The sequence below is a fragment of the Ranitomeya imitator genome, chromosome 3, assembly GCF_032444005.1.
Source record: "Ranitomeya imitator isolate aRanImi1 chromosome 3, aRanImi1.pri, whole genome shotgun sequence".
NCBI lineage: Eukaryota > Metazoa > Chordata > Amphibia > Anura > Dendrobatidae > Ranitomeya > Ranitomeya imitator.
In genome coordinates this window covers 216,781,599-216,809,331 of record NC_091284.1, presented here as the reverse complement: position 1 = coordinate 216,809,331, position 27,733 = coordinate 216,781,599, and the positions used below count along the sequence as shown (strand labels likewise).

The 27,733-nt window shown below is 45.8% G+C and overlaps 1 protein-coding gene across 1 annotated transcript in view; it reads right to left on the bottom strand.

Moving 5' to 3' along the window:
• The window catches only part of LOC138669570 (serine/threonine-protein kinase 38), an 83,502-nt gene extending 58,297 nt beyond the window's left edge, over positions 1–25,205 (bottom strand). The window contains exon 1 of the mRNA XM_069756135.1: positions 25,079–25,205. The gene's annotated coding sequence lies outside the window, so the exon portion shown is untranslated. The remainder of the gene's footprint in view (positions 1–25,078) is intronic.
• Positions 25,206–27,733: the final 2,528 nt, after the last annotated feature.

Sequence of the window (27,733 nt, the reverse complement as noted above, 5' to 3'; positions counted from 1 at the left end):
AACGCTGCACAACACAGCACTGGCACAGAGGTGTTATATGACTGTGTGCATGAAGCCTTTCCAGGAGCTGAGGGAGAACGCCTGGGCCCTGCTTATATACAATATTCAACCTTGACCCTCCCACATTCCTGACTCCTGTCATCTAAGTGCATGCGTCTAGACAGGCGAACTCAAAGAAACCTCCATTCACTGACAGACAGCACCTCAGTACTAGCACCCAAGAGCCCATAACACATTCCATACAGGGCGGCCATGGCTGAAGTAAATGTTTGCACCTGGGCTCAGCCTTACCTCAGTTAGTCATTGGTACTAACAAAGCAGGAGCAAGTCTACCTAGATAAGACACCATGTTTAGGTGGCCACACAGCCAGACTTGTGTGAAAAGTCAGCACAAGAAGGAATCGGACACCTTGAAACAAAGCCGTAATCCATCATAAAATAGCCGTCTACTTGCACCTAATAATGCTCCCTAGAACCTGTTAGGACGCTGTATTATAAAGTCCATCGCCACGACGGAGGCCTGTCAGAGCCCATTATGGTCAGTAGGGTCAGAAAGCCACTACAGGGATCTGGCAGTACTAGCAGATGTGAACAGAGCCTTAGTCATTTTTCTTTCCTCAGGCTTCAGTTGCTTGTTGATGGCCTAAATAAGCGGAGTATACTGCAGTATTGCATATAGCAAAAAAAATAAAAAGTTACCTGATGGAAACCTGGCTAATCCATTATATGACAAAGAATAAAAAATGCATCTTAATAGATTGTAATGCATCAATCACAGCTTCTTATAAAAAACAAAATTATGATTCTGGTTTGAACATGACTTAAGGTCAGCTTCTGTACAAATCTACCAGGAAAACAGTAAAAAATAAATGACTCATACCATGCCCCATCAGATAGGGGAGGCATTCTCCACTATAGCATTGCTCTAAAGCTACCGTCACATCACATTTTGCCCTCAAGCCAGAAAAAAAAAAATGTCCGACTGAGCATAGTGTCCATAAATTTGAGGTGGGCATCAGAATGTGGTCAACTGCATTTTTGTGCCCACCTCATAAAGTAGGACACTGCTGAAAACAATGTCTGACAGAGCACAAAAGCGTACGTTTCATTAAAGTGAAAGGCCATGTCGGTGGATACGTCCAAATCAGATGTAAGACCTGACAGAGCTACTGACGTTTGACTAAAACGAGATGTGAACCCGGCCTAACAGAGCCAGTGGTGCACTGCATGGAGGCTATACTGCTCTGTCCTAAAAGTAGGCAAAAGTCTGTGTCATGAGCCTAAATAATGTCAAACAGCGCAAAAACATAAAAATCGATATCAGGGTCTACTTTTTAAAAGGGTGGAGTGCAACCCATTCACCACCAGGAATATCACGATAGCGCCATAGACCAATCTGTTGGCATTTCTACATAGTTATTTTTTTTTCTCCTGAAGAAATTCTCAGGCGTCTGTGCAAGCAACTTTGGATATGGATTAAGTCTTGGATCAAATAAGTAGTAAACGTCTATTTGACAAAAAAAAAAAAAAAACACACACAATACACTGACTTCAAATGTGAGATATTCCCTAAAAAAAATGGCGCTGTCAATTTTGTTGGAAAAATGAGAAATCACTGGTCAACTTTTAACCATCATAACGTTCTAATAAAACATAAAAAAATTTATGTTTACAAAATTGTGCTGAAGTAAAGTACGGTAGACATGTGGGAAATGTTATTTATTAACTATTGTGTGACACCACTCTCTGATTCAAAGGACACAAGTTTTAAAATTGCAAGATTTCCAAAATTTTTGCCAAATTTCCGCTTTTTTCATAAAGAAACGCAAGTCGTATTGAAGAAATTTTAACACTAACATGAAGTACAATATGTCATGAAAAAAAAAAACAATTCCAGAATCAGTGGGATCCGTGGAATCGATTCAGAGCTATAAATCTCAAAGTGACAGTGGTCAGAATTGTAAAAATTAGCTTGGTCACTAAGGGGTTAAATACAAAATGTAAGAAACTTGCATAATCATTATAGTTCTCACTTGCAAACTTAATGAGTCAGTGATCAGCAGACAAAATACCATAAATATGAACATGTGCAAACCAGCATAGAAAACTATGAAAAAATGAATAACTAGTGTACACAGGATGCAAAGGTACTAAAGGCAAGCCAGAGGTCTGATGTAGCTAGATGAGAGGCCTCTGACGGGGTGTATAAAGCCGGGTTCACATTGCGTTAATGGCGTCCGTTAGACGGACTACAGAACACCGCGGCATAACGCGGTGTAATGCAGTCCGTTAACGCCGCCATTAATTCGTATGTCGGACGCATTGCTAGCTGTGGGCGTGCGCTAGCGATGTGCAGTCATGGAGTGACGGACCCCGAGACGCGGGCTGCAGCGTTTCCGGGTCCGTCACTGCTAGAGGAGATAGAGCTAGCAGATGCTCTATCTGCGCTAGCGCGATGGAATGTCGGCACTTGCGTTAACAGCAGCCTGTTAACGTATGTGTTGAACGGGATGCTGTTAACGCAATGTGAATCCGGCCTAAGGGGCAACGTTTCAGGATGTGAAGTCAGTAGAAAGACTTTTAGGCCATGCAATGCTCTCCTAAAAATGTAAATCTGCAAAGAGCCTCTTTAATCCTTTAACCCTCGGAGCGTTTATTCTGTTTTGCGTTTTCGTTTTTTTGCTCCCCTCCTTCACAGAGCCATAACTTTTTTTGTTTTTTCATCAATATGGCCATGTGAGGGCTTATTTTTTGTGGGACGAGTTGTACTTTTGAACGACACCATTGGTTTTAGCATGGCGTGTACTAGAAAACGGGAAAAAAATTTCAAGTGTGATGAAATTGCAAAAAAAGTGAAATCCCACACTTGATTTTTGCTTGGCTTTTTGGCTAGGTTTACTAAATGCTAAAACTGACCTACAATTATGATTTTCTAGGTCATTGCGAGTTTATAGACATCAAACATGTCTAGGTTTTTTTTTTATCTAAGTGGTGAAAAAAAATTCCAAATTTTGCCAATACAAAAAAAAAAAAAAAAAATGTGTGCCATTTTCTAGTACCCGTAGCGTCTCTATTTTTAGTGATCTCGGGTTGGGTGAGGGCTTATTTTTTGTGTGCCGAGCTGACATTTTTAATGATACCACTTTTGTACAGATACATTCTTTTGATCGCCCGTTATTGCATTTTAATGTAATGTCTCGCGACCAAAAAAAAAAAGGTAATTCTGGAGTTTCGATTTTTTTTTCCTTGCTATCGCCATTTAGCAATTAGGTTAATCCTTTTTTATTGATAGATCGGGCGATTCTGAATGCAGCGATACCAAATATGTGTAGGTTTGATTTTTTTTATTGTTTTATTTTTAATGTGGCGAAGGGGGTGATTTAGGCTATGTGCACACGTAGGAAATGTGGTGTAGAATTTTCTGCACTAAACCTGCATCTCCTGGCAGAATCCGCAGGTGCGTTTTTTGTGCAGATTTTACCACTGTGGATTTCTATAATGGAGGGGTGCAGAAACGCTGCAGAACTGAACAAAAGAAGTGACATGCACTTCTTTGAAATCTGCAGCGTTTCTGCGCAGATTTTTCTGCACCATGTGCACAGCTCTTTTTTTTTCACATTGATTTACATTGTACTGTAAATCACAGTGCAGTTCTGCAGCGTTTCTGCTGCAGAAAAATCTGCTGCAGTTCTACACTAAATCTGCATCGTGAGCACATACCCTTAAACTTATATAATTTTTTTATATTTTTAAAACCATTTCTCTTTAAGTTTTGGCATGTTTCAATAGCCTCCATGTGAGGCTAGAAGCTTCCACAACTTGATTGGCTCTGCTACATAGAGACGATACTCAGATCGCTTCTATGTAGTAGAATTATAGCATTGCTATGAGCGCCGACCACTGGGTAGCGCTCATAGCAATCTGGCATCAACAACCATAGATCTCCAAGCAGACCTCTGGTTGCTATGCCGACGAACCGATGACCCCCCCCCCGATCACGTGACGGGGCCAGTGGTGCGCGTATTCCCGGCCCGATGGCCAGAAGCACACGTTAAATGCCGCTGTCAGAGTCTGACAGCGACATTTATCTAGTTAGTAGGCGCGGGTGGATCGCGATTCCGCCCACGCCTATTGCGGGCACATGTCAGCTGTTCAAAACAGCTGACATGTCTCCGCTTTGATGTAGGCTTGCCGCCGGTGCCCACATCAAAGTGGGGGTACTGCCATTGGACAGGATAGTAAGGGGTTAAAGAGGAAGCAAATTGGAACTCTAGTTCCACCTATTGAAGCAGCAGAGTTGAGCGAATTTTTTTCGAGCCCCCTCTTATTCGGCAACCTATAGTGCTTACCGAAGAAGCTGCAGAGGTAACCCGGATACATGGAGCATGCCAGCTGATTGGTGGCACTATTGCATGCGTCACACAGTCGCGACACAGGCAGCTGCGGCACCGGATAGCTGATCAGCTGGCGTGCTCCACATATCCGGGTTATCTCTGCAGCTTATTCGGTAAGACAGAAACGAAAATGTGTATTTTTACCACCTAAATGTCTCTAAAGGTACCGTCACATAAAGCGACGCTGCAGCGATCCAGACAACGATCCCGATCGCTGCAGCGTCGCTGTTTGGTCGCTGGAGAGCTGTCACACAGACAGCTCTCCAGCGACCAACGATGCCGAGGTCCCCGGGTAACCAGGGTAAACATCGGGTTACTAAGCGCAGGGCCGCGCTTAGTAACCCGATGTTTACCCTGGTTACCAGCGTAAAAGTAAAAAAAAACAAACACTACATACTTACATTCCGGCGTCTGTCCTCTCCGGCGCTGTGCTTCTCTGCACTAAGCGCCGGCCGGAAAGCAGAGCACAGCGGTGACGCCACCGCTGTGCTTTCCGGCCGCTGCGCTTACACAGTGCAGAGAAGCAGAGCACCGGAGAGGACAGACGCCGGAATGTAAGTATGTAGTGTTTGTTTTTTTTAACTTTTACACTGGTAACCAGGGTAAACATCGGGTGACTAAGCGCGGCCCTGCGCTTAGTAACCCGATGTTTACCCTGGTTACCAGTGAAGACATCGCTGAATCGGCGTCACACACGCCGATTCAGCGATGTCTGCAGGAGGTCCAGTGACGAAACAAAGTTCTGGACTTTCTGCTCCGACCAACGATGGCACAGCAGGATCCTGATCGCTGCTGCCTGTCAAAATGAACGATATCGTTAGCCAGGACGCTGCAACGTCACGGATCGCTAGCGATATCGTTCAGTGTGAAGGTACCTTAACTTATGAACAGATTACTACAGAAGTCATACTCCAAGGCCACCATTTGGTCATGAACTGCCATGGCAAACATCAGGACCACACAATCATGATCTGAGGGCACCAATTTGGATAAAGAGGGAGCCCCCACACTCTGCTAACCACTTATAATGATGTAGTCACTATTGACAGCAGCATCTAAGGGGCTAAACAGATTTGGATGGTGACCACACTCATTGTGGCTGATACAGCAAGTTGTCTGTTATATTGTACAGTCAGCAGCTGCTTGATTGTTACCTGTATGGGGGGGGGGCATTCTCTTATATCTCAGGTCAGTTAAAAGATGTATTGGCGGTCATTAAGGGGTTGAGAAACATTTGCTACTCCAGTCACAATTTGGTGGATTTCCATTACGCTTTTTTCCTCAACTCAATGTTGACTGTTTTCTTGATCTAATATGTCACCAGGATCGAAAACGATAAGCACAGGCCCTGAGTGAGATATCATCATAGACCAATCTGCAGGAATTTCAACATCATGTCCCCCCCACCCCCGAAATATAAATACGGCAATGTAATGGGTTGCCACTGTTGTAACAAGTCAGTTCATGAAATTTCTTCCCTACTAATCATTCCAACATCAACTAAGAGCAGCATTATTATTGAAAATTGCAAGCGTTTAGGAGCTGCAAAAGCCTTGGCCATGAAGTGACAGACTACAAAGTTACAGAGTGGGTGCTGAGGCGCAAAGTGCATAAAAAAAGTCTGGGTTTGGTGAACAAATGCCAGGAGAAAGTTACCGGCCTGTGTCAACCGTAATGCTTTGTGGATGAGGGATAGGTCTATGGCGTTGTATTTCAGAGGATGGCTTTGGCCTCTTAGCTCTAGTGTAGGGAAACCTTTAAGCCCTGTGTGGTTCCCTCTAGTGCTTCAGAATGCCAAAGACATTTTGGACAATTGTATGCATCCAATTTTCTGGGATGAGTTTGGGGAAGGCCCTTTTCTGTTCCAGAAGAACTGTAGCCCAAGCAAATTTTGACAATGTTGGGCAAATTTAGTGTCAAAGTACAGAAACACTCCAAAATTTGTGGAAAACCTTCCCGGAAGAGTGGAAACTGTCATAACTGCAAAGCAAGGACCCATCCCATATTCCAGGAAACCTGAAAGCTGATACTTGCTGCCCGAACAACAGCAGCTTCTTCCCGTCAGCTCCCTTGGAGAGAGAGGACTATCCCTATACACGCACACAGGAATAGACCTTTCAATCACTGGCAGTGGGTGGAGAGGTTGTCGCCAGGAATCCGCCTGACTAGTCTCATGCAGCTTGGTCCCCGGTCGGCTTTCAAAGAATGTTTTTCTAAAAGAAATAATACATATGGTGCCTTGAAAAAGTATTCATACCCCCTGAACTTTTTCAACCAAACTTAAATGTATTTTATTGGGATTTTATGTGATATATCAACACAAAGTAGCAATTATTTGTGAAGAGTAAAGGAAATGATGCGTGGATTTCCAAATAATTCATTCAAATCTCAAAATTGTGATTTTGGAATATGACTCTACTAGCTCCTATTATCTACTGGCTAAAATGTTTGCCTATTCTTTGCAAACTCAGAGAGATAGGATGGAGTCTGTGTACAGAAATTTTCAATTCTTGCCACTGATTCTCAATTGTATTTCGGTCTGGACTGTGACTGAGCCATTCACACATACGAATGAATACGCTTTGTTCTAAACCATTCCATTGTAGCTCTGGCAGTATTTTTGAGTCTTTTTCCTGCTGGAAGGTTTTAAGTGCATGTGGAAGAAGGAGCTCTGGTCAAATTAGTGCAAAGTAGAAATTTAAGGGATAAATGCAAAATGCTATGTGTGGCACAAAACTACCACTGCACATCACCCTGAAAACACCATCCCCACTGACAAACATGGTGGTGGCAGCATCATGCTGTGTGGCTGCTTTTCTTCACGAGTGACAGGGAAGCTGGTCAGAGTTGATAAGAAAAAGAATGGAGCTAAATACAGGACAAACCTGGAGAAAAACCTGTTAGGAGCTGCAAAAGACTTGAGACTGGGGTGTAAATTCACCTTCCTGCAGGATAACCACCCTGAACATACTGCCATAGTACAGTGGAAAGGTTTAGATCAAAGCATATTAATGTGATTGAATGGCCCAATGCTGTTGTGCAAATGGAATAGACAACAGATGGAAATTATTGGCAATTATCAAGACACACTCAATAAAGGAGTGGTTCCTGCAGGTGGGGACCACATCTCAGTACCAACCAGCCAGCTTTCTGGCTGATGTTTTGGTCACTTTTGAATGTTGGTTGTGCTTTCACACACATGGTAGCAAGAGACAGACTCTACAACCCATACAAGTGGCTCAGGTAGTGCAGCTCATCCAGGATGGCACATCAATGCGAGCTGTGGCAAGAAGGTATGCTGTGTCTGTCAGAGTAGTGTCCAGAAGGTGGACACGCTACCAGGAGACAGGCCAGTACACCAGGAGAGGTGGAGGGGGCCATAAGAGGGAGACAACCCAGCATCAGGACCGCTACCACAGCCTTTATGCAAGGAGGAACAGGAGGAGCACTGCCAGAGCCCAGCAAAATGACCTCCAGCAGGCCACAAATGCGCATGTGTCTGCACAAACGGTTAGAAACCGACTCCATGAGGATGATCTGAGTGCCCGACTTCCACAGATGGGGATTGTGCTCACAGCCCAACACCGTGCAAGATGCATGGCATTTGCTACAGAACACCGGGGTTGGCAAATTCACCACTGGTTCCATGTGCTCTTCACAGATGAAAGCAGGTTCACACTTTAGCACATGTGACAGACGTGACACAGTCTGGAGACGCCACGGAGAGCGATCTGCTGCCTGCAACATCCTTCAGTATGACCGCTTTGGCAGTGGGTCAGTAATGTTGGGTGGTGGTGTTTCTCTGGAGGGCCACACAGCCCTCCATGTGCTCGCCAGAGGTAGCCTGACTGCCATTAGGTACCGAGATGAGATCCTCCGACCCCTTGTGAGACCATAGGCTGGTGCGGTTGGCCTTGGGTTCCTCCTAATGCAGGTCAATGCCAGACCTCATTTGGCTGGAGTGTGTCAGCAGTTCCTGCAAGATGAAGGCATTGAAGCTATGGACTGGCCTGCCCGTTCCCCAGACCTGAATCCGATTGAACACATCATGTCTCGCACCATCCACCAACGTCACATTGCACCACAGACTGTCCAGGAGTTGGCGGATGCTTTAGTCCAGGTCTGGAAGGAGATCTCTCAGGAGACCATCCGCCGCATCATCAGGAGCATGTAGGGAGATCATACAGGTACGTGGAGGCCACACACACTACTGAGCATCATTTCCTTGTCTTGAGGCATTTCCACTGAAGTTGATTCAGCCTGTAACTTCATTTTTCACTTTGATTTTGAGTATCATTTCAACTACAGACCTCCGTGGGATATTAGTTGGGATTTAGGTTGATCATTTTTAGGTTTTATCGTTCACAACACATTCCACTATGTAATGAATAAAGATTTACAACTGGAATATTTCATTCAGTGATATCTAGGGTATTGGATTTTAGTGTTCCTTTTATTTTTTTTGAGCAGTGTGCAACATCGGCCGGGCTCCTGCATTTGACGCGGGCTCAGGAGTTTAAACCGCATCTTTCCCCACACTTGATGGCTGATTTAATCAGTCATCATCTGCCTTCTACAGGTAAATGAGATCACCTTATCGTTAGCGGCTTGATATACAGGAATTGGCCATGTTATGTGCTTTGTATCTCTATTTTTTACTATTATGTAGAGCAGTAATGCAATTCATATTTCATGTTTAAATGCTATAGCATTACTGAGTGCAGTTTTACATAAAAATAAACGATACATGTTTGGCATCTGTGTAGTCGTACTGACCTGAGCAATCATATTACCAGCTCAGTTTTAGCATTTAGTGAACATGGGAAATTAAAAAAAAAAAAAAAAAGCCAAAAACAAATATGGAATTGCACTTTTTTCAGCAATTTAACCAAACTTGGATTTTTGCCCACTTTTCCAGTACACTATATGGTAAAATCAGTGGAGTCATTCAAAAGTACAACTAGTCCTGGAAAAAAAAAATTCCTCATGTTACAACCATATTAATGGGGAAAGAAAAAAAAAACAGTTATGGCTCCTGGAAGAAAGGAGGGAGAAAAAAAAAAACACCCAGGGCTGAATAGGTTAAAGGAAATCCATCACCAGCTTTTTCAGTTTTTTGCTCCTTCATCTGAGAGCAGCATGATGTAGGGACAGAGACCCTAATTTCAGAGATTTATCACATACGCAGCAAGCAGCGCAGTGAAGAAAAAAAAAAAAGGGTTATCTGTTTATGTGCAGCAGTTCTAGCACTGGTCTGAATGCGGAGCCCTGTATACCCCCACCCACAATAGGGATTGGCAGCTTTCTGTGCATAGGCAGTGTAAAGCACGTGGTTGTGAAACCATTGTGCCACGCTCCAGGGAGAGCCTAGAGGGGTGTAACTAACCAAACACCTTCGCTAGACCCCTGGTAGTGGGGTTAGACTAGTCCCCAAGTGCAAACCAGGTGCTACTCCAGGACGGACCTAGGGAGATGTGGCAACTGACCCCCAAGGGGGACAGGGAAGCGGGACCGGCCAGTAGCAGGACTGGAACATAGGACAGCCACAATACGGGAATCACACTGTGCAGGTTCTGGTCTGACACTGACTAGTTCAGACTGTGCAGTTTCCAGATAGCACGCAGGACAAGTATGTCAGCAGAATGCACATTAAACTGAGACGAAAAGGGGACCTAACAGCAGGCAGGCTAGTATAAACTAACTTTGCACAAACTTTGATCAGGCACCTCTCAGCAGGTGGAGGTGCCTTAAGTAGCAAGTGTCTCTCAGCTATTGATTGGGGACACTTTAGGAGAGTGCGCACTGTCTATAAGAAACAGGAAGCATGCATGCTTGTGTCATAAGAGCGCTGCCAGGAGCTCTGCCCGACATGCACAGACCCTGAAGAGAGGAAGTGGAGGAAGGAGGAGAAGACGAGCGGCCATGGCAGTGAGTTAGTCAGCATCCTAGCCGGGGGGAGGGAGTGGAGACAGGCAAGAATACCAGCAATACAGGGAGAAAGCTGCCAATCAGTGGTGGGTTATAGCTCATGAATATGGAGGATTACATGGCAACATAATGTGGCACCCCTAGGGGTATTTGCCACAAAAATAGTTACTGACAGTAAGTACAAATACTAAAATAGCAAGACTGCACTATCACCTCCGGCCAGAAGGGGGAGCTCCAGAGACTCCCCTTGATCCATTCTGGTCTGAGAGAAGAAATGGCAGTTGGGCCAAGGAGCTGAAAGTGAGAGGTAATACAGTTGAATCTCTAACAGCCCTGTGACTGTTACCAGGCCTAAATCACCGGCCTGAGGAGAAGAGGGATAGAGAAAAAGGACATTGTGAGAACCGGGTAGCATTAATCACTACCCAGAACAGGCGCAAAGACGGATACCGGATCCGTGGCTGTATTCATTACATATAATACAGCAACCGGAAAAACGTGAGGTGATATCAGCTTCACTAGGGTCGGATGCAGCAACAGACACAGAGTTCAGCGGTACTCCTGGAGGGGGTAAGCCGATAAAAGGACTCGGGTTGCCCGTCGAACCAGGACCCGGAGGGGACAGATTGGGCCGGCAGCCAGTTCACATACAGCAGCAGGGCCACACAGATATTGCGTACAATAAGAGGCGAAGACCCCGGAAGGGTCAAAGTAACTCAGAGTTCCCATACAGACTCCGGTGACAGGACTGGTTGTAAATCCTTTTTTGTTAAAGTAAACTGGTTAAACGTTTCAGTGCCTCAGTCTTTCATTTGGACAATAGCCATCTATCCAGGATTGGGATCATCACCGCTGGGAGAACCTGCTGCTGATCAAGTAAGTGCCTGTTCCCTCACGATACCCTTTACACTGTGCATTGCCTGAGGCTACAGCACCAGGTCAAGCCACCCGTGACACCCCCCTCAAGAGACAGACCCCATTGGTCCGGTGCTGGGTACCCCGGTCTCTTGGGCGTCACAATTGGCGTCACGAACAGGATCTAGCCAGCCCGTATACCGGGTATTGTGTGTCGTGATTGGAGCCCAAAACTGTGAAAACTTGGATGAAAAATCTTGAAAATTGACTTTATTAAAGAAAAATCCATTCTCCATTGAAAACTATTGAAAGTGACTTTTCCCCATTGGTTATAATGGAGTAAAGATGGCCGCCATCCCCTGAGGTAATCACTTCATAACCGTTAGGCACGAGACTGTTAATTGAGCTACGCCATCACCTGAGCCCCAGTCTAACTGAAAAACTTCAGAATCCGCCATTACAGAGCGCGGTGGGTGGGAGCAGCAGGGGGCGTGTCATTGTGGGCGGCACCAAGCTGAGCGCTCTGACATCAGAGCAAGGGGAAAATCGATCCTGCTGCACAGCGGAACGAATCTACACTATCCCGACGGAAGCAGAGGACCGGAAGGGTCCGGATTAACTAAGGTGGCACAGTATGTCGCAGCACGGAGACGCTAATGCAGCTGAAAGACAGAGTGTCGATAGAGAGTCCGGTAGCGCAGCGGTGCAAGGAGTGGCGCCCATCATGCCGGTGCTGATGCCATATACCCCGGGTGGCCCATGGCTTCCAATGTATGAAGGTGAGCCTAATACCCTTGACGATTTCAGAGAAAAGATGCTGGCCCATTTTGACATGTTCCCTGTGGGTGAAGTTCAGCGTGTTAGTCTCCTGATGATGCAGTTAAGTGGCCATGCTAAGCGAGAAGTCACAGCATGGGCAGCTGATCTAAAAGGCACCGTTGAACGCATATTTGCTGGATTAAAAGCTACATTTGAAACCACTGCCAGCAGCAAAGCTAAAGTACGATTCTTTAATTGCAAACAAAAAGTTAATGAGGGCGTGAGAGACTTTGCCTTAAACCTGCAGGAAGCCCTTAAATCACTTACACTGGCTGAACCCATTTTTAACACCGGAGCGGTTAAACTGCTAAGAGATCAATTTATTGAGGGACTCTACACCCCTTCTCACCGGGGGCATGTGAGCATGCTTGTTTTTAAGAACCCTGAATTGACATTTGCGCAATTAAAGGAGAGCGTTATACGTCTCCAGCTGGCAGAGGCACCTCGGGATCAGGATCCTGCGCAACTCATGGCAGAGGCTCCTCAACAACATGGAGTACCAGTGACATCAGCTATGTCCGGGGCCATTGCTAAGCCCCTGGGGCCCAGTACTAATGAGGCTCTTCAACAAAAGCTTGACTCTTTAACTGATGTTGTTGCTTCAATGGCTAAAACCATGCAGGAGATGAGAGGACCCAAGATGGAGTTGTCAAACCGTAGAGAAGGTGTTCCATGGATGAGACCCCGGAGATACCCGACATGGAGAGGACGACCCCGCGACCGCTACCAACCGGATGGACAGCCCATTTGCCGCCGTTGCCAGCAGCCAGGCCACTTTGCACGAGATTGTGATTTAAACGGGAATCCCCTGGGAATGCGGGCCGCTTCGCAGGAATGAACTTTCAAGGCCCAACACCCTGGCACGACAGGTACATCGGAGGACGACCCATTATCCCTATCGTGCTGGACGGAATGCCCCTCAACGCTTTGCTGGACACAGGTTCCCAGATTTCATCTATACCGTATATCCTTTATAAGAGGTACTGGGCTGATGCAGATATTGATAAAGGGCCCTCTGATGTTGAACTAGATATATGGGCCAGTAATGGTAAGTTGGTACCGAAACTAGGATTCAGGGAGATGACCATAAAGATTGGTAAAGTAGAATTGAAGAAACAGGGTATAATTGTTGTTGATGTTGACCGGCGGAACTGTGAACCAACTGTATTGATAGGAATGAATGTGTTAGAGAACTGCTTTTCCGAAGTCATTTCTGTCTTACAGCAAATTGCTGAAACTGCCCAATCCTGCCAGCAGAGAGTTCTCCGGAGGGAAATAAAAGTATTGATGTTAAGGCAACAGGTAGAAGTTGCAGGTGGAGAAATCGGCAGTGTGAGGGTAAGTGATCCAACATCTATTGTAATCCCACCAAAAACAGAAATGCTGGTATGGTGTAGAGCAGCCATTGGTACTAAGGGACGAGATTATCAAGCCTTAATAGAACCAGTGTACACCGACAGCAGGCCCACTATACTCACAGCACGAGGGATAGTCGAGGTACACCGGGGACGAGTGCCGGTACGACTTTTGAACTGTGGAGAGGAAGAGGTCACTTTGCCAAGGTATGCTACAATGGCAAAGCTATATACTGTTGACAACAATGCCATCACAACCATTGAGCCCTTAGAACCAACCTGTCAGGTGGAAGGCAATGGCTCAGATGGAGAAATGGAGGATTGGTGCCAACAGCTACACGTGGGCATAAATTCAACACCTACCCATCAAAAACAAGGGGTGTATAGGCTAGTGACGGAATATGAACAAGTCTTCAGTAAACACCCATTGGACTTCGGACGGATAGAAGGGGTAGAACACACAATCCCCACCAGTGACCATCCCCCAATAAAAGAAAGATATAGACCCATACCGCCCGCTCACTATCAATGTGCAAAAGATATGCTGAGGGAGATGAAACAGGCCGGGGTAATAAGAGACAGCTGTAGCCCCTGGGCGGCCCCTCTAGTGATTGTCAAAAAAAAGGACGGAACCATGAGAATGTGCGTAGACTACCGGAAGATTAATAACATCACCCATAAAGACGCCTACCCCTTGCCTAGGATAGAAGAGTCCTTAACTGCTTTGAAATCTGCTAATTATTTTTCCACCTTAGACTTAACAAGCGGGTATTGGCAAGTCCCTGTGGCTGAGCGAGATAAGGAAAAGACGGCATTCACCACACCAATGGGTCTATGTGAATTTAATCGCATGCCGTTCGGACTCTGCAACGCATCCGGTACCTTCCAGCGGCTGATGGAATGCTGCCTCGGACACAAGAACTTCGAGACCGTCCTCCTGTACCTAGATGATGTGATCGTCTACTCAAAGACTTACGAACAACACTTAATAGACCTGGCAGAAGTGTTCGAAGCCTTATCCAGGTATGGCATGAAAGTCAAGCCATCCAAATGTCACCTTCTCAAGCCAAAGGTACAGTACCTGGGACACATCGTGAGTTCGGAGGGAGTAGCACCAGATCCCGAGAAAATAAGCGCCATAAGGGATTGGCCAAGACCTACCAGCGCAAAAGAAGTGAGACAATTCCTGGGATTGGTGGGTTACTATCGCAGATTTATAAAAGGATTTACCAAGTTGGCAGCACCCTTGCAAGACACCTTGGTAGGGCAGACGAAGAAACCTTCAAACCGAAACCCTCCTTTTCAGTGGAACGACGAAAGGGAAGACTCCTTTGAACAACTAAAGAAGGCACTAACCGGAGAAGAGGTTCTGGCATACCCAGATTACCATCAACCTTTCATCCTCTACACCGATGCCAGTAATGTGGGACTAGGAGCGGTGCTGTCACAAAAGCAAGAAGGTCGGGAGAAAGTCATCGCCTTTGCAAGTAGAAAGCTCCGGCCTACTGAAAGAAATTCAGAAAATTACAGCTCCTTCAAATTGGAACTACTGGCAGTAGTTTGGGCTGTGACTGAACGTTTCAAACACTATCTGGCCGCTGCAGAATTTATTGTCTATACTGACAACAATCCGTTGACCCACCTGGACACAGCCAAATTAGGTGCGTTAGAACAGCGATGGATAGCCCGGTTATCTAATTACAACTTCAAGATCAAGTATCGAGCAGGTCGCAAGAATGGAAATGCCGATGCCCTATCCCGGATGCCACACTTGAGAGATGTGGAAGAAGAAACGGGGGAGCTTGAAGAAATTGAACTACCAGCCTTCCATCATCCCAAGGCAAAACATCATCAGTCAAGTACCTATCAGAAACGACAAGAGGTGAATTTAAATCCGTTAGCACACCATAGATGGGCTGACACCCAAGACAGCAATCCGGCTGTGAAGTTGGTGAAGGAACTGTTAACTGAGCAAAGTGCATATCCCGATGAGGATGCCCCAGAAGAGACGCATCAACTCTGGAAAGAGAGAGGCAAAATGTTCCTGTATCAAGGGAAGCTCTGTAGAAGGTACACCAATCCGAAAACACATGAATTGGTTTGGCAGATTATCGTGCCTAAACAAGATGTCAAGATGGTCCTCGAAGCTTACCATAATGGTGCTGGTCACTTCGGTTGGAAAAAGTTAGAAGTACTTCTAAGAGAAAGATTTTATTGGGTCGGGATGAGAAAATCAATCGAACAGTGGTGCAGAAATTGTGGCCCGTGCAACCTCAGAAGAAACGATCAAAAGAACCAAAGAGCACCACTGCAGCCCATAATCACCAAACAACCACTTGAACTTGTAGCCATGGACCACGTGAAGTTGACACCAAGCCGGTCTGGCTATGTCTATGCCTTGACCATCGTGGACCATTATTCACGCTTCTTGGTAGTAGTACCCGTACAAGATCTGACAGCAAAAACAGCAGCCAAAGCGTTCCAAACGTACTTTTGTAGACCCCATGGATATCCGGAACAGGTTCTCACCGACCAAGGTACAGCCTTTGAATCAGAGATCTTCAGAGAATTCTGTAATATGTATGGTTGCAAAAAGATCCGGACGACGGCCTATCATCCACAAACAAACGGCTTATGCGAGAAGATGAACCATATTGTAATAGAACTACTAAAGACTTTACCTGAGGCAGAAAGGAATCAATGGCCAGAGAAATTGCCTGACTTGGTGGATCTGTATAATCATGTCCCGGTGAGTTCCACCAATTGCACCCCAGCTTACCTTATGCGTGCAAGACCCGGCCAATTACCAATCGATCTAGAAATGGGAATTCTGAAACCAGACGCAGAAGTCCAAGACTCCAATTGGGATATCATACGGCAAAAGCAGTATCGCCAAGTGCAAGAGAGTGTGGAAAGAAGCCTTCAGCAAACTAGAGAAAGACAAGAGCGAACTTTCAACCAGAATGCTCTAGCGACCCCATTAAGACCAGGTGACCAAGTGCTCAAGAGAAATCGTCGAACCAATAAACTGGACAATCAGTGGGAAGCCGTACCCTACACAGTTTTACCAACAAGAGTGGATAATCCTAAAATGTGTCTCATTAGCAAAAACGGAGGCTTAACATCTGTACTAGTGTCAAGAGACAATCTTAAATTATGTCCGGAAGCATTGAAAGAGCCAGACGTTGTCCAGCCAGAACCAGAAGTTATTCAACCCATACAGGTTCAACCAGTAAAGGAAAAAGAAGAGGAAGTGTATCACACCTGTATAGGAGACTTTCCCAAAACCCTACTAACATACCATGGTGCAGTAGTGGTTCCCATGGTGGCCTTTTACCCAACACCGAACCCAATACCAGAAGTCCCAAGACAGGAAGAGGCTGACCCCGTACTACAGGAGGTTCCAGGCCGGGAAGAACAGATTCCTGGTCAGAGTAATCCCATTCACGGTGGACTTGCCAACTCCATAGTCGTGGAATTATCTTTAGCAGAGCGGGTAGATACTACATCCGCAGTAGACAGTAGTACACCACATGAAGAGATACCGCTATTACGTAGATCACAGCGTAGTACCCAGGGTCAATTACCGGCCAGGTATGCAGATTACCAACTATAAAACTATAGTCATTGTTATCATTCTGCAACGTTTAAGCCCAGTGCCTACAGAGACTTGTCTGTATGAACTTATTGCATATTCTTGAACTTTTTATCAGCCCGGAGGCACTAAATCAAAGCTCCGGAAAGACTGCTTTTTGAACTTTGCTTTTTGCTCTTTTTGAACTTTCTTTAGACTTTATATTGATAACTCCGTTGGAAAAATGGAACTAAATTCCTGGACACTAAGTACAGTGCCTTTCCTAATACCTTCAAGGATAGAACTGTATTAATGGACGCTATTTGAAGTGACTTTTTACAGAACTCTATTTTTGTTTCCTTGAGTGGTTTTTGTAACTTTTCATTTTTAAGACTCTGTACATATTAATTGTTATTTCAAAATGTTATTGTCCCACAGTCCCGGAGTACTGTTCTTAACTAAGGGGGAATGTGGCACCCCTAGGGGTATTTGCCACAAAAATAGTTACTGACAGTAAGTACAAATACTAAAATAGCAAGACTGCACTATCACCTCCGGCCAGAAGGGGGAGCTCCAGAGACTCCCCTTGATCCATTCTGGTCTGAGAGAAGAAATGGCAGTTGGGCCAAGGAGCTGAAAGTGAGAGGTAATACAGTTGAATCTCTAACAGCCCTGTGACTGTTACCAGGCCTAAATCACCGGCCTGAGGAGAAGAGGGATAGAGAAAAAGGACATTGTGAGAACCGGGTAGCATTAATCACTACCCAGAACAGGCGCAAAGACGGATACCGGATCCGTGGCTGTATTCATTACATATAAAACAGCAACCGGAAAAACGTGAGGTGATATCAGCTTCACTAGGGTCGGATGCAGCAACAGACACAGAGTTCAGCGGTACTCCTGGAGGGGGTAAGCCGATAAAAGGACTCGGGTTGCCCGTCGAACCAGGACCCGGAGGGGACAGATTGGGCCGGCAGCCAGTTCACATACAGCAGCAGGGCCACACAGATATTGCGTACAATAAGAGGCGAAGACCCCGGAAGGGTCAAAGTAACTCAGAGTTCCCATACAGACTCCGGTGACAGGACTGGTTGTAAATCCTTTTTTGTTAAAGTAAACTGGTTAAACGTTTCAGTGCCTCAGTCTTTCATTTGGACAATAGCCATCTATCCAGGATTGGGATCATCACCGCTGGGAGAACCTGCTGCTGATCAAGTAAGTGCCTGTTCCCTCACGATACCCTTTACACTGTGCATTGCCTGAGGCCACAGCACCGGGTCAAGCCACCCGTGACACCCCCCTCAAGAGACAGACCCCATTGGTCCGGTGCTGGGTACCCCGGTCTCTTGGGCGTCACAATATTTACTAGTACTACAGTGATAATCTCCTGATAATAAAGCTGTGATTTTTCAAAACTACAGCAAGTCGCACAATGACATCACTGGAATCACAATCTTTGTCCCTACATTATGCTGATCTCAGATTTGGTGGCAAAAACCTAGTGACAGATTCCATTTAAGATCTATGGATTTGTAATTGGATGTCATAAAAGCTCCTGTTACAATGTGTTGATGTCCCAACACCTTTGCACATATATTTTCAGGGCCTGGAAAAGAACGGAATGACTATTGCTACATATAAACAGGCCTTGGCGAACATTTACGAGTTTTTACATAAACAATGGTTCCCACGCCCAAGAAATATCTGACAAAACGTGTCTGAAGAAAACAAAACTGAGCTACCGAGGCATTCTAGAACTATTAGGCTATGTGCACACGTTGCGTTTTTTACCACGGAACCGCAGCGATTTTGATGCTGCGGGTCCGCAGCAGTTTCCATTGCATTTACAGTAAACATGTAAACCAATGGGAAACCGCAAACTGCTGTGCACATGCTGCGGGAAAAACCACGCAGAAACGCAGCGGTTTACAACCCGCAGCATGTCACTTCTTTGTGCAGAATTGCAGTGATTCTGCACACATAGAAATGCATTGATCCGCTTACTTCCCGGATGGGGGTGTGCCCACCATGCGGGAAGTAAGCGGATAATGTGCGGGTGGTACCCGGGGTGGAGGAGAGGAGACTGTCCTCCAAGCCCTGGGAACCATATTTGTGGTAAAAAAAAAAAAAAAATTAAAATAAAAAATAATGATATACTCACCTCTCCGCTGCACGCGGCCGTCCAGTCTCAGGTTTGCTATGCGAGCAGGACCCGCGGTGACGTCACGGTCACACGACCGTGACGTCACGAAGGTCCTTCTCGCATAGCATCTTTGGAACCGGACCGCCGCATGCAGTGCCGAGGAGATCGGGACGTCAGAGGGCGAGTATAACCATTTTTTTTTTTTTTTTAACATTACTATTGATGCTGCATATGCAGCATCAATAGTAAAACCAGTGCAGGAGTAAAACCCGCAGCGGAAACCGCAAGACAAACCGTGATAAATCGACAGGGATAACCGCAGCGGTTTTGCCCTGCAGATTTATCAAATCCGCTGCGGGAGAACCCGCAGGGACCCGAACCTACGTGTGCACATAGCCTTACATGACAAGGTGCAGACGGTCGCTGGCCCATAGCTGCTGTCCTTACTAAGCTAGTGTTCTAGCAGGTGGAGAAAACCTGGACTTCATTCAGACAGGAGCATGGATAGAAAACCTGTACGGAGGAAAATAGTGTGGAAAGCAGGACTGCTGTAACCACAGGGGAAAGTTATGGAAAAAATTTACAGGCGATTCTCACAAAATTAGAATGTCATCAAAAAGTTAATTTATTTCAGTTCCTCAATACAAAAAGTGAAACTCATATTATAGAGAGTCATTACAAACAGAGTGATCTATTTCAAGTGTTTATTTCTATTAATGTTTATGATTATGGCTTACACCCAATAAAAACCCAAAAGTCATTACACTGTGTGCAGAATTATTAGGCAAGTTGTTTTTTTGGATCACATGATACTTTTTATACATGTTGTCCTACTCCAAGCTGTTCAGGTTTTAGAGCCAACTACCAATTAAGTAAATCAGGTGACGTGCATCTCTGCAATGAGGAGGGGTGTCTAATGACATCAACACCCTATATAAGGTGTGCTTAAAGGGAACCTGTCACCCCGAAAATCGCAGGTGAGGTAAGCCCACCGGCATCAGGGGCTTATCTACAGCATTCTGTAATGCTGTAGATAAGCCCCCGATGTAACCTGAAAGAGGTGAAAAAGACATTAGATTATACTCACCCAGGGGCGGTCCCGCTGCTGGTCCGGTCAGATGGGCGTCTCTGGTCGGCTGCGGCGCCTCCCATCTTCATTCCAAGACGTCCTCTTCTGATCTTCAGCCACGGCTCCGGCGCAGGCGTACTTTGTCTGCCCTGTTGAGGGCAGAACAAAGTACTGCAGTGCGCAGGCGCCGAGCCTCTCTGACCTTTCCGGCGCCTGCGCACTGCATTTGATCATTAATATACTGGGATACAGCACTATGTGAACAGCCAGCTTCTTTAGCAATGACCTTTTGTGGCTTACCCTCCTTGTGGAGTGTGTCACTGACTGCCTTCTGGACATCTGTCAAGTCAGCAGTCTTCCCCATGTTTGTGGAGCCTACTGAAACAGACTAAGGCTACGTTCAGACTAGCGTTGTGCGCCGCTGCGTCGGCGACGCAACGCACGCAAAAACGCGGCAAAACGCACGCAAAAACGCTGCGTTTTGCGACGCGTGCGTCGTTTTTGGCCGAAAATCGGACGCAAGAAAAATGCAACTTGTTGCGTTTTCTTGGTCCGACGCTTGCGGCAAAAAAGACGCATGCGTCGCAAAACGCAACAAACAAAAACGCATGCGTCTCCCATGTTAAACATAGGGGCGCATGACGCGTGCGTCGCCGCTGCGTCGCCCGACGCTAACTAGCACAACGCTAGTCTGAACGTAGCCTAAGGGACCTTTTTAAACGCTTAGGAAGCCTTTGCAGGGTTTTTTTTTTTTTGTTAATTATCCGAATTTACTGAGCTAATGACATTTTGGTTTTCATTGGATGTAAGCCATAATCATCAACATTAACAGAAATAAACACTTTACACATCACTCTGTTTGTAATGACTAATATATGAGTTTCAATTTTTGTGTTGAAGAACTGAAATAAATTAACATTTTGATGATATTCTAATTTTGTAAGAAGTCCCTGTAGGAATAACTACACAAGTGGCATTTTGCTATGTTTTTTTTTTTAAATAAGCAGCGCTTTACAGTACCAAAAAAATAAAAAATCAATGCGAATTCTGAAATCTAATGAACACGTTGCATTTTTTTTTGTTATGCATGTATTTTGACTCCTGCTGTGTTTTTGACAAGATGCAGCATGTCAAAAGCACAGCAAAAATGCTGAAAGAATTAACGCGCTCAAATAAATGAGTGAAAAACGCTGCAAAAATTTGCTTAAAAATGCGCGCATTGTACGCAGTGATTTTCTCGCCACCACTTTGGTTTTTGGTGCATTACAAAACACAATGTGTGAACGACACCTTAAGGCTACAGTAACACTTCCGCATTTTTTTGGTCTAAGTGCCGTCCATAAAAAGAAAAAAAAAAAATATCTCACAGCACTAAATGCTCTTTAATGGCGCTGTTCAGATGATTTTTTTTCCCCTCAGATCTAATGTTTGCCTGAAAATAAAATAGAACCATGCCCTAGTGTTATTTGTATTTTGGATGAGAGTCACCTATTCAAGTCTATGGGTGCGCAAAAAATATAAAAAAAATTAAACTCTGTATCGATCAACCATGTAGCATCCAATGTTTACAGATACATTGCAATTCTTAAACATAGGGAACGGGTTAGTGTTTCTCACAGGGTAAGAAGTTTTTGTCTGTTTTTGGTATGTCATTTGTGATACCCAAAATGCATGGGATGCATGTGCACACATAGTTGGAATCGCTGCGGATTTTTCCGCACCTGTTTTGAGAAATACGCAGGCAAAAAGCACTGCATTTTACCTGCGGATTTATCGCGGATTTTATTCGGTTTTTGTGAGGATTACACCTGCGGAATCCTATAATGGAGCACATGTAAACTGCTGCCAAATCTGCACAAAGAATGAACATGCTGCGGAATAAACAACGCTACGTTTCCGCGCGTTTTTTTCTGCAGCATGTGCACTGCGGATTTTGTTTTCCATAGGTTTACATGGTACTGTAAACTCATGGAAAACAGCTGCGAATCCGCAGTAAAATCCGCAATGTGTGCACATACCCTTTTAGAGCATTTCTACCCATGGATTTAACACATCTAAGGCTACATTCACATTTGCGCTGTGCGGGGCTGCGTCGGCGACGCACCGCATAACGCAAACAAGAACGCATGCAAAACGCATAGTTTTGCGACGCATGCATCCTTTTTTTGCCGGATTTTGGATGCAAAAAAAATGCATCTTGCTGCGTCCTAACGCTTGCTGCAAAAAAGACGCATGCATCGCAAAACGCATGCAAACGCATGTCCATGCGCCCCCAAGTTAAATATAGTGGCGCATGGCACATGCGTCGCCGCGGCTGCGCCCGACGCAGCCCGGCAGAACGCAAATGTGAATGTAGACTAATGGGGAAAATCCACACAAAACTCAGCGCACCCGCAAGAGAAATTCACATGCGACGTTCTAAAGGTGCACCGCGGTCTGGCATGGGGAAACAGAGAAAACACAAAAGGGAAGGCGATTTCTAGGAGCGCCATCCACTTTGCTGGCACTGGAAGGCTATGTTCAGACTTTTGGTGCATTTTTTTTATGCTGATTTTAGCCGCGTTTCGCAGTACCAGCTATGTCTAGGAGATTTCAGAGATCTCATGCAAAGCCTTGGGTTTTGCAAAATGGAGCATGTCACTTTTGTCAATTCTTTCACCCACTGAAAGTAATGGGTGGGGAAAAAACACAGGTACCTGAGTTTTTTGTGCCAAAAACTGAAGAAATAGAATCAGATTTTATTTTTATGGCACTAAACTTTATCAGCAGACAAGTGTACCATGATAAAAATGCAGCAAAAAAAACCCAAAACCCTGCTTTTTTTGCAGCTAGTTTCTTACTGCCAAGAGGGCAGGTTTTACTGCAGAAAAAAAAGCAGCAAAAACGCAACGTGTGAACACAGCTTAAGGCTACTTCCCTACGATGAGCTGTTGGTGAGTTTTTGACTGTTTTCTGTGTCAAAACACAGCGTCTTACACTTCCAGCAAAGTGGATGGGATTGATAGAGATCTCCTGCCCACCGCGCTTCTTTATAATGCAGCGTAAAGTGACCTGCAGTGCGGCTTCACAACTGCAGCATGTGAATTTCTCTGGATGGTGCAATAAGTGTTCGGTGCAGCATTCCCCCATAGAAATGCATTAGAAGCGGAAATTAGGCAGGTAATAAAAATAAATAAGACACAATCTGCAGCGGAAACGCATCAAAAGCGCGGTAATCTGCACCTAAGTGTGTCAGAGTGCAGCGACAGGAAGTATGGAGAGCGCTGGAGAGTTGTGAAGCGGCAGCAATGAGCCCCGAGCTAAATCCCACTGATCCCCTGTGGGGAGAACTGACAGCTGCCGCGGGGAGAAGGCGCCTCCGAATATGAGCGACCCGGGGAAGAAGAGGCCACAATTCCAGCTGAGGCGGAATAAGCGACTGATTGCACATGTTTACTCCAAAGGTCGTGCGACCGATAATATATTGGGGTGACAACAATTCTGTACAGACCGTTTTCGGACTTTACTGTGACATTATGGACCAGTTATCTCTTTTCCTCAGTTTTTGGGTTGTTCCAGTACAGAGGAAATAAACACGGAGAACAAATCGTGCGCAACTGCAATAAGGTTGGGGAGAAATACTTCATATTCTGGAACAATTTCAAGGGTGCCGACACTTCTGGCCATGACTGTATGTAATAAAGTCCTCGTGCCGATAGTCTGTCCGACTGCTTTTATTCGCTTCAGGTCTCCAAACACTTTAAACCAGTGGTCCCCAACTCCAGGCCTCGAGGGCCGCCAACAGTGCAGGTTTTCAGGATTTTCTTAGTATTGCACAGGGGTTGGAATCATCACCTGTGCAGATGATCACATTACCACCGATGCAATACTAAAGAAATCCTGAAAACCTGCACTGTTGGCGGCCCTCGAGGCCTGGAGTTGGGGACCACTGCTTTAAACCCTTTAATAGAAGTGACCGGGCTAAAGCTGCCATAGAAACGCCTGAAAAAGCTGCTGAAAGGCGATGATCCCAAAGACTCTTCCTGCAGCCAAACTCTGCGCCATCGTGTGCACAGACCCCTAGAACAGGCACACAAGGGGGGTTTGAGGATTTTTTTCTGGGAATCAGTTTAAAACAAAAAACACGTTGAACACTTCTTCTTATTAACGTCTAAGGGAAATCAAGGTTTGGGGGATTTTAGAAAGAAAAATACAACATTTGATATGAGCAGCAAACATTTAGAAAACGTCTGGTGGAAAGAAGAGAAAGACTCGTGTCACTGCCTTCAGGGGTCCGGCGCCAACGTCCCCCACCAAGTCTCCATGTGACCAGACCCTTACACACAGGGCGACATTCCCCGGAGGAATCGAGATGGTGGGATTCCTGTGTGGCCGCAGAGCACTGACCCCCTGAGCTTCACACATCCGGGGCCAGTGGGTGACATACAGCCTAAGCCCCCCCGGCTCTGCAGACCCCACAGGGCACAGCCTGAGCCATCCCCTGACAGGACACACTGATAGGACAGCACAGTGACCTATGACCTCCAGGTGTGCTGACACTACAACTCCCAGCCAGAAGGTGGCGCATGACTCCTGTACGGATACAGGCACACACACTTCCCAGGGGCAGCAGTGACAACACAGACCGTCCTGATGACTGTGCCCGGGCTGTACAAGCAGCGACCTGCCCGCAGCTGCCTATGTACACTGCATACCACACACAGTTCTAAGCCTCCCCCACGTATCGCTTTTTGGATCAGTCCAACCACAAACTCCTTGTCGCTCTAGAACAAACCATAAGTCCTAGAGGGTGACTACAAAAACCCAGTGCTCCGCATCCTGGTAGTGTCCGCTCACTTCCCGCCTGCCCCCGCGCACGGTCCTATGAGCCCGGCGCCTCCCCGGTACCTCACTTATATCGGGGCTCGTACCCTACAAGGTCTATGCCAGTCCTGTACTCACCGGCCGAGCTTCTCAAAAGTTACCGTAGATGCGGTCTCCTACTGAGCTGAAGGACCTTTGATGATGTCATGATCATGTGACCAGTCACGTGTGTGGGCGGGGCGAGGTTCTGCTTGTGTCTCACCTCCATGCTGTGCACAGCCCTGGTCCTTACAGAGACAGACTCTGCTGTCGAGCTGACTAGCGCCTATTTCCCGCCTCTGGGAATGCCCCCTAGTGGTCAGGTCCTGAATAGCACCGCACAGTAAAATGGCGCTTTTTCCTGTTCTGTGCTGAGGGCTCCTCTGCGGCCATGTCTGTCCAGTGATTGCATGCGGCCGACTGCTAGAAAGTGACTCTTCCCTGTGGCAGGGCCGTCAGCCGTCCAGAAATTGCTAAGTGCAGGGAAAACGAGCAACTTTACAATTCACCTCTTATTAAATGTCCTCCAGAAAGGAGGGACGTTTACATTGCTCCTGGGTTACCGGCCTCCTCTTCAGAGTGGCAGGGTGACCTAGGTAAGGGCTGTCCAGCCTGGCAGGATCCAGCCCACCTCAGTGCCCCTGTGCTGTGTGTACCAGAGACCACCCTACTGGTGTGAACGGCGCCTCTTCAGGAGCCGGGGTGGGCAGCGGTGCGCTCATGGACATTTAGGCTGAGAAAACCCCTGCAATAACAATTTATGGTGGTTTTTCAATTTGTAAGAAAATTTGTAAACACCTTCTTCTCCACGGTATTCACGGTGGAAAATGAAATGCTAGGTGAAATCCCAAGAAACAATGAAAACCCTATATTAAGGGTCACCAATCTAACCCAAGAAGAGGTGCGAAACCGGCTAAATAAGATTAAAATAGATAAATCTCCGGGTCCGGATGGCATACACCCACGAGTACTAAGAGAACTAAGTAATGTAATAGATAAACCATTATTTCTTATTTTTAGTGACTCTATAGCAACAGGGTCTGTTCTGCAGGACTGGCGCATAGCAAAAGTTGCAGCCAATATTCAAAAAGGGCTCTAAAAGTGAACCTGGAAATTATAGGCCAGTAAGTTTAACCTCTATTGTTGGTAAAATATTTGAAGGGTTTCTGAGGGATGTTATTCTGGATTATCTCAATGAGAATAACTGTTTAACTCCATATCAGCATGGGTTTATGAGAAATCGCTCCTGTCAAACCAATCTAATCAGTTTTTATGAAGAGGTAAGCTATAGACTGGACCACGGTGAGTCATTGGACGTGGTATATCTCGATTTTTCCAAAGCGTTTGATACCGTGCCGCACAAGAGGTTGGTACACAAAATGAGAATGCTTGGTCTGGGGGAAAATGTGTGTAAATGGGTTAGTAACTGGCTTAGTGATAGAAAGCAGAGGGTGGTTATAAATGGTATAGTCTCTAACTGGGTCGCTGTGACCAGTGGGGTACCGCAGGGGTCAGTATTGGGACCTGTTCTCTTCAACATATTCATTAATGATCTGGTAGAAGGTTTACACAGTAAAATATCGATATTTGCAGATGATACAAAACTATGTAAAGCAGTTAATACAAGAGAAGATAGTATTCTGCTACAGATGGATCTGGATAAGTTGGAAACTTGGGCTGAAAGGTGGCAGATGAGGTTTAACAATGATAAATGTAAGGTTATACACATGGGAAGAGGGAATCAATATCACCATTACACACTGAACGGGAAACCACTGGGTAAATCTGACAGGGAGAAGGACTTGGGGATCCTAGTTAATGATAAACTTACCTGGAGCAGCCAGTGCCAGGCAGCAGCTGCCAAGGCAAACAGGATCATGGGGTGCATTAAAAGAGGTCTGGATACACATGATGAGAGCATTATACTGCCTCTGTACAAATCCCTAGTTAGACCGCACATGGAGTACTGTGTCCAGTTTTGGGCACCGGTGCTCAGGAAGGATATAATGGAACTAGAGAGAGTACAAAGGAGGGCAACAAAATTAATAAAGGGGATGGGAGAACTACAATACCCAGATAGATTAGCGAAATTAGGATTATTTAGTCTAGAAAAAAGACGACTGAGGGGCGATCTAATAACCATGTATAAGTATATAAGGGGACAATACAAATATCTCGCTGAGGATCTGTTTATACCAAGGAAGGTGACGGGCACAAGGGGGCATTCTTTGCGTCTGGAGGAGAGAAGGTTTTTCCACCAACATAGAAGAGGATTCTTTACTGTTAGGGCAGTGAGAATCTGGAATTGCTTGCCTGAGGAGGTGGTGATGGCGAACTCAGTCGAGGGGTTCAAGAGAGGCCTGGATGTCTTCCTGGAGCAGAACAATATTGTATCATACAATTATTAGGTTCTGTAGAAGGACGTAGATCTGGGGATTTATTATGATGGAATATAGGCTGAACTGGATGGACAAATGTCTTTTTTCGGCCTTACTAACTATGTTACTATGTTACTATGTTAGAGCGTCCGTGATCTCCAGAAATATAAATGATGTTGGCAATCCTGCCCGTCCCCCTATGTTATACACATCGTCAGCCAGACACCCCGCACGAAATGTCACGTGTTTGATGAGGGGAGGGGCATTGCAGAGCTCAGAGGCCCCGGAAGTTCACACACAAAGCCAGCAGGGCACATGTCCTACAAGTGTGTTGGGCACTTCTTCTATTGTGCGCCATGCACAAACATATTGTTCT